The sequence below is a fragment of the Euphorbia lathyris genome, chromosome 3, assembly GCF_963576675.1.
Source record: "Euphorbia lathyris chromosome 3, ddEupLath1.1, whole genome shotgun sequence".
NCBI lineage: Eukaryota > Viridiplantae > Streptophyta > Magnoliopsida > Malpighiales > Euphorbiaceae > Euphorbia > Euphorbia lathyris.
In genome coordinates this window covers 60425124-60432754 of record NC_088912.1, presented here as the reverse complement: position 1 = coordinate 60432754, position 7631 = coordinate 60425124, and the positions used below count along the sequence as shown (strand labels likewise).

At 33.6% G+C, this 7631-nt stretch overlaps 1 long non-coding RNA gene across 3 annotated transcripts; it reads left to right on the top strand.

Moving 5' to 3' along the window:
- The first annotated feature begins 4963 nt into the window (after positions 1-4963).
- Positions 4964-7377, top strand: LOC136223195 (uncharacterized). Of its 3 annotated transcripts, none has more exons than XR_010685858.1 (3): positions 4970-6696; positions 6811-6896; positions 6981-7377. It is a non-coding gene; the product is annotated as an uncharacterized lncRNA (long non-coding RNA). The 3 variants fall into 3 exon arrangements; XR_010685857.1 differs by having other exon boundaries at positions 4973-6674; XR_010685856.1 differs by having other exon boundaries at positions 4964-6896.
- Positions 7378-7631: the final 254 nt, after the last annotated feature.

The following is a 7631-nucleotide window of genomic DNA, read 5'->3' as shown; positions in this document are numbered from 1 at the left end:
TCTATCATCCTGATATCCATTACGCCAATATGATCCAATTTAACGAAAGTCAACCAATAAACCTTCACCTCTAAAGTTCAGGTTATAATGATCTGTATCTTTCATTCAATAATTCAAGAAGTTCATTTTCTGGATCACAGTCGTCAAATCTTGACTCGCCAAGGGGTGCTGTCGATCTTGAAGATGAAGACACCGACGAAGAAGAAGCATGAGAAGATATTGACGAATCACTTATTGATGAACCTATTGCCGAGCCAAAACAGAAGCAGAAACAATACAAATGGACGCATGAATTAGAAGACTTTTTATGTAAATGTTTTTTCATCAATTTCTACAGATAATATTGTTGGTTCAGCTCAGAAGGAAAGCCAATTCTGGAATCGAGTAAGCAATGTGTTCAACGAAGGGGGGCCCAAAAATTTCGAACCAATCACGGGCGGTAAGGGTAAGAATAAATTTTTATGAATAAGTAGAGAAACCAATAGATTTGTTGGGTCATTTATGAAAGTGCATAATTTGCAATTGTATTTTTTATAATTAACATGAATACTTCTCTTTTAGCATATGATATAAATAAACACATAAAAAACACACTAACTCTAAAAAACACATTATTTCAAAGCAACACTTAAACTAAAAAACACATTATTTCAAAACAACACATAATTAAAAATTCATTAATCTCTCATATCGATCCCAACAGACTGCTCGGTCTCAAAAATCTCTACGGCTTTATGGATTGTGTCTATATAATTAGATGGAAGACTTGCCCATGGTCTTTCAGTACATCCACATCCTTCAATGCAGTTGTTTTTCTGCGCACTTGCTCGTTGGAGAGAAATAGATGCATCGCGAAGAGAATGCCAATTTGCACATAAAGAAGTTGGATAAGCATTATGAAGCTCGTGAAATGCAGTAGACGGTATCACTTTTAGAAAAAATATTACAGAAATCCACTATCCCATATGTTAGCGGCAGAATCATTACAGAATCCACTATCCCATGTGCTAGCGACAGAATCATTACAGAATCCACTATCCCATGTGCTAGCGATAGAATCATTACAAAATCCACTATCCCATGTGCTAGCGACAGAATCATTACAGAATCCACTATCCCATGTGCTAGCGACAGAATCATTACAGAATCCACTATCTCATGTGCTAGCCACAAAATCATTACAGAATCCACTATCCCATATGCTAGTGTCAGATTCATTACATCTATAAATTGCAACAAGTCATATGAATTTTCTCCATACAAAATACTCATATATTTCTTAACAAACACCTTATAAAATGTCCAATTTCAATTACGATGACTTCTTTCAGAGTCAACAATCACTTGTTGCAAATTTGTGGGACGAAACAGATGAACATATTGAGCAAGCTCTCGTACAAGAAATTGTCGAACCATTGACACCAATTCATCGTAGAAGACATATCAACCGTAATTGTGAAGAAGGAGTTGAACGCTTATATAGAGATTACTTTGCTGATGCACCAGTATACAACGACCAAATGTTTCAAAGAAGGTTTCAGATGAGTAGATCGTTGTTCATGCGTAAAGTCTAATCATTGGGGAACCATACAGTATATTTTGCATAGAGGGTTGATGTATTAGGGAGGATAAGATTCACACCCATTCAAAAATGCACAACAGCTTTATGTATGCTTGCTTATGGAAAGGCCGCTAATTGTGAGGATGAGTACATCAGGATTGCTGAAACCACATCATTAGAATGTCTATCAAAATTTTATCGGGCCATCGTTGAGGTTTTCAAAGCAGTTTATATTCGGAGGCCAAATGCTGATGACGTTAAACGCTTATTCTCTACGCACGAGGATATCCATGGGTTTCCAGGTATGTTTGGGAGTCTTGATTGCATGCACTGGCCTTGGAAGAATTGTCCTATTGGATGGCAAGGACAATACACCCGAGGGGATCAAGACGTGCCTACAATTATGCTTGAAGTTGTTGCTTCACAAGATCTTTGGATATGGCATGCATTCTTTGGTGTTGCTGGGTCGAACAATGACCTTACCATCCTTAACAGATCACCTTTGTTTCAGGATAAGATAGAAGGAAAATCTCCACCAGAAGATTACATGGTTAATGGTAAGATGTACAATATGGGGTACTACCTCGTTGATGGTATATATCCAGAATGGGCTACATTTGTGAAAAACTTTCCACATGCTATTAATCCGAAACAAATTCTGTTCACGACAATGCATAATTCTGCTAGGAAGGATGTGGAACGGGCTTTCGATGTACTTCAGGCCCATTTTAACATTGTTCATGGACCTTCCTGTTGGGATTTAGTGTCCTATAGACAATTGTTCTAGGATATAAACTTAATGTAAATGAAGTGTTTCTTACATCATTTGTTTTAAATAGATATGGTTTCATAAACTATATAAAGGCAACCTCTTTTAAGAACTAAATAAGTCTAATAAAAGGAAATCCCTAAGTTTGTTTAAAGTGATTATAAAGTGTTCATACAAGTATGAAGTGAGACGAAACTTTATAATAAACTAATAAACTTAAAACCACCCCAAGTCAAGTAATATGTTTAGAAATAGGAATGACATATCACTGTTGAGACTTGCATGTAACAATGTCTTCTGTCGAGACAAAGAGCTTATCTCACAAGCTTCAGATATGCAGATATCTGGACAGTTACATGGATCCAATGAAAGGGAGTTCATTAGGATTGGGGACCTGACTTGAGATAACAAGATGGGTAGATTTATCTTTGTCACCTGTTCATCTCATTGGTATTAATAGGTGTAAGTAATCCTCAGACTCAAAGGAATGTTAATTAGTGATTCTGGATTATGGAATGTGATGCTTTGATCCTGTTGTAACACGATCCATAACAGAGATGACTCTGGGGTGTGAACGGCAGACGTTGGGTATCATAGGAAGTAATTGCAGGATAGTTATACATTGGATTGAGCATTTGTCACTCCCGATAAATGGGAGATACGTCCAAGGATCGCTTGTGGAAGACTTGACTCTAAATCCTTGCAAGATGATAGCTTAAGACTTGAAATGCAGATTTCACTTAACCTATCTAATTGGAGTTAACTCGGCCTGTACAAGTAAAATGAACGTCTCGCTATATGTGACTTGACATTATCCATAGTCATAAGATTCAGTTCAAGGATGTAGTTGATAAAGGATTGAATTATACTGTAACGAATACGAAAAGGTCAACGACAAAATCAACATGTCTTCTTATAGCTCTGGGGGAATGTTTCGGATTTGCTAATCACATTTCGCGTACTCATTCCGTTATGCAAAGATTAAATATAATTCTGAAAAAATTAATTTAATAGTTGCATACGGCTAGAAGCAATAATAACCTAATGAGTCACACATAAGACTTGGAGCCCAAAAGAGAAACAGATGTTAATTGATTGACGGAAGCCCAACTGAGTCCACTAAGGCCCAGTACTTAAGGGGGGCGATTTTATGTATGTAAAATGCATAAAGAAATTAATTTGATTTTAAAGCAATCCTAATTAGATTATGGTTGTGAATTAAATTAATTAAAGGATAAATAAGTTAGGAGGTTTAATGAGATTAAATTGCTCCTATTATTATCCTAAAAAGTTATTATTATTATCTTTATATTAAGATATAATTATAGATAATAAATAAGAATTATAATCCGAATTAAATTCTTATTCAGTAACATAATTCTATCTAACTAGGGTTTAGATACAAGAGAGTATATATACCCCCTTATATGTAAATTTCGGCCAAGCCCTAGTCTACCGATGAGAAGAATTTTCGACTCCCTTGTTGAGGACGAGATTATTCACCGCTTCCTTCCGTTTCAATTGATTATTAATCTCTTTCTCTATTCCTTGATCTTGTGTTGATTAATTAGAGGCAATCTATTCTTGATTGCTTTCATACGGTTGAATTCTAACTTGGTTTTGGATTGTGTTTTTGTCTTGTGCTCGGGAACTCGAAGTAAGAGTTGTGGGCACTTCGATTGCAACGGTAGATAGAACATCAAAAGGTATTTCCTTCTATCCCTCTTTATATGAAATAACGATTAACGGATCTTGGGTTAATGGAAAAAGGTTAAAAATTTTATATTTCCGCTGCCAAACGTTTGCCTATTTTCCTTCACTTCCAGGCTCACTACAAAAAAAAATGGTCTATTGCGACGCTTGCTTAACGACGCTTTTTGACATGTGTCTTTTTATTTTAAAATTCAGCCACGCTTTTATATTTGTGTTGGTCTATATTGTTATTTAATGACACTTTTTATTATAAGTTGTCATTTTAAAAAAAAGTAACTACGCTTTTAAAAAAAGCATCGGCATTTTTTTGAAATTAAAGACGGTTGAAAATTTGCATCGTAAAAAAGTGTCTTAATATTTTTTATTTGAATATAATTTTATTTTTTATCCCCATATTTAATATTCAACCACGCTTTTTTATGTCCCCTTGTAATGACGTTTTTAATTCTTATTATGTAATTTTTAATAATTTAACTATACATTTGAATTTTTTTTGGTATTTTTCAGTTGAAGACATTTTTTAATATGTCCTCATTTTTTTTTTGGTAAGAAGGGAAGAAAAAAAAACAAACAAACAAAAACCTAACCCGGGATCAGTCTAGGAAGACTGACCCCAATCCTATCCTCAAGAAGAGAAGGTAACAGAAAAGAAGGAGGAACGGAAAGGGTAGAAACACCTAACATCCCTCCATGCCCAGCAGCTGCCAAGTGATCCGCCACGCGGTTTTGCTCCCTATAAATATGTCATCATATTTAAAAATTTAATCACCCTTTTCAATTAAATTTATGTAGCTTTTTTATGAGTTAATGAGGCTTTTAATCTTTTGGTTGGAATTTATAAAAATTTAATTACGCTCAATATTTTTTTTGAGTTAAAAATGATTTAAATTAAAAAAAATATCAAATGAAGGAAAGAGATAGAAAAAAACCAAATATGTCGAGGCAATGAAATATATTTTCCCTATTGTTTTATATTTCTTTTCCTTTTTCTAATTTTCAGTTTTCCCCTAAAACCCTAGAATAACGAGGGTGTGATTTATCTTTGAGGATGGTAGTGGAAGAAATGGAGATTAAACAATCTTTCTTTCCCGGCTGATAGTCCTCCACTCTCCACTATTTCCGCCGCCAAGGTTGCAGCCATCAATTTGCCTACTTCAACTGCTGCTGACTCTTCTTCTCCGCCCACTCTCGTTTCTCCAATCGGTATTTTCCCCTGTCTTTTATGAAATTTCGGATCTTTAACCTATTACAGGTATTAGATCTGGTATGCTGATCGATCCCTTCTCAAATTTCTTATTCTATACTTCTTATTTTATGCAATTAATTCTACAACTGTTCTCGATTGTTATTGTTTTTGGCTTGGAGAAAAGAAAGCGAAAGGCCCCAGGTGAGTTAGTCTCAACATATCTGATTTATGGTGAATTTAATTTATGCTTCGTTTTCAGGGATGTTGATATATGAAGCTTTTGCCCAAATTGAACAGCAACCACACATTTTAGTCAATACTTTGATAAGGTTCTGCTTTAGGAACAGAATCTTCAATCGTATTTCAGCATAAATATGAAACCATTTGTATAACTTGGAAGGAGAAGTATGAGAAACTAGCTATTAATATTTTTGAGTCTCTTAAATTATGCTTTTAGTAACTTTTACATACAAAATCTGTCAGAATTTGGATTTTGAGCCAAATCCAAGTTGATGAATTCAAAGGAAGAAACGTGGATACTTTTGACTTAGAATCAAACATTTAAGTCCGAAACTGATAAAAGCAAAGCAATTGGAATAATTGTTCCCATTGATGGACCCAAAAGCAAAGCAAACAGCCAAGCCCAGGAGTCTTGTGAGTCTCTTGTGGAAGTAATTAAGTTAGAGTAATCATTTTACTGTAACTCGAATCTCACAACAAGTTCTTATAAAAAAAATTATAATAAGGTTCCTAATTTTACTTATACATATGACAATGTTCTATATTTCCATTCTTATAAGGCCTTTCCAGTCCTCTTGCCTGGGAGAGTGAACACTGGTTTCCCTGCCCTTCCAATTTGTCCTCTACTTTATCTCTTAGTTCTGATTTTTCTTATTGAAAATTTAGGGGGACGAGTGACAATTTCAAGTAATCTGCAGATTCTACAATGGCAAGTTGGCAAGAGAAAACATAACAAATTAAAGTCTTACAATTGATTGTTTCCATATGTGTTTTTTGTGCTATGTCCTGTGATGTTTGTCATAAGGAGATCATAAATTTTATGTTCCTTGAGATCATTTACAGTGATATGACTAATCTGGGTTAATTGTTTGATTATGGGGTTAATTGATAACGATTTTGTATTCACATTGTTACAATAGAGTGGATTCTTTACTAGTTAACTGATTTGTGGCTTATCTGAGTGGGCAAACTTTTTGGTTTTTGATAATTGCATCCATCTGAAAGGATAATTATTAATTCTCGTGGTTGTGTTTCATTGAAATGGCCATTTGAGTATGGTTTTTTTTTACGGCATTTATGGCATTTTTTTACCTCATTGTAAATCAGGTCTTTTATGGAGAATAATTCAGTGAATTTAAGAAGTTAATAGTCTCATGTTATGATTTGTTTTGTATTGTAGGTTGTCTACTATGGGGAATTAAGATGTGAGTATATTTATCTTGGCAGGTGAACTTGAAGTGATATTTATAGCATGATCGTAATCTATCTACTTAGAGTTTAATTTCTCTATTTTTATTAATAATTCATCTTGAATCCTTATTTTCCCTCTAAATGATGCAGCTTTTATGCCTAAAATTAAGACTAATTGATCCTTAAGGTTAAAAGCTCATTGTGATTTTAGTGAAACAGCAAAATAATCCCAGAAGGTGATGATAAGGTTCTCTTTCACATTTTATATTTTTCAGTCTATAATTTGACTAAGTAATTATATCCATGCTACTTCATTACAGGTCTCTGAATCATCAGATTTAACAGCTGCCAATATTCCACCTGCTAAAACTGTAGAAGAAAAAAATCGGCGACCTGCACTTGATGAGGAAGACAATGAAGAAGACAATATTCCATCAACTTCAACTGCTCAAATGGTAATCACCCAAGTTATTACTTGGTAGGATCTTCCAGAATGCATTGATCAGTTTGAAATAGTGTTTACTGCCACTTTCAGAGAGTTTTGAAAATTGGATTGTGTATTTGATTGAAGAAGGATATGCAATTGTGTAAAAGGTGAAGGACAAATGTAAAATTATTGTTATTTCAGTCTTAATACATTATTGAAGTGGTACATATAACATTTGGTCTTTTTTAGTAATGTAAACTATTATTATATAAACTTATATTTCAATTTAATTTATTTTAATTTATTGTTTCATTAATTGTAAAGTTTAGTGAATTGTTAAGAATCAGAACAAATTTAATTTTACTAAAATTAATAATTTTCATAATAATAATCCACGACAATTAAAAAATTTAAATTAAATATCTAACATATTACCGCTTGAATTAATCATCATTAATCTGTTAAATTAAAGTGTCGGGAACAATATATGAATATTTTCTAGAGTGAAATAACAACGTAATAAAAATTATCCATTGTTAACTTG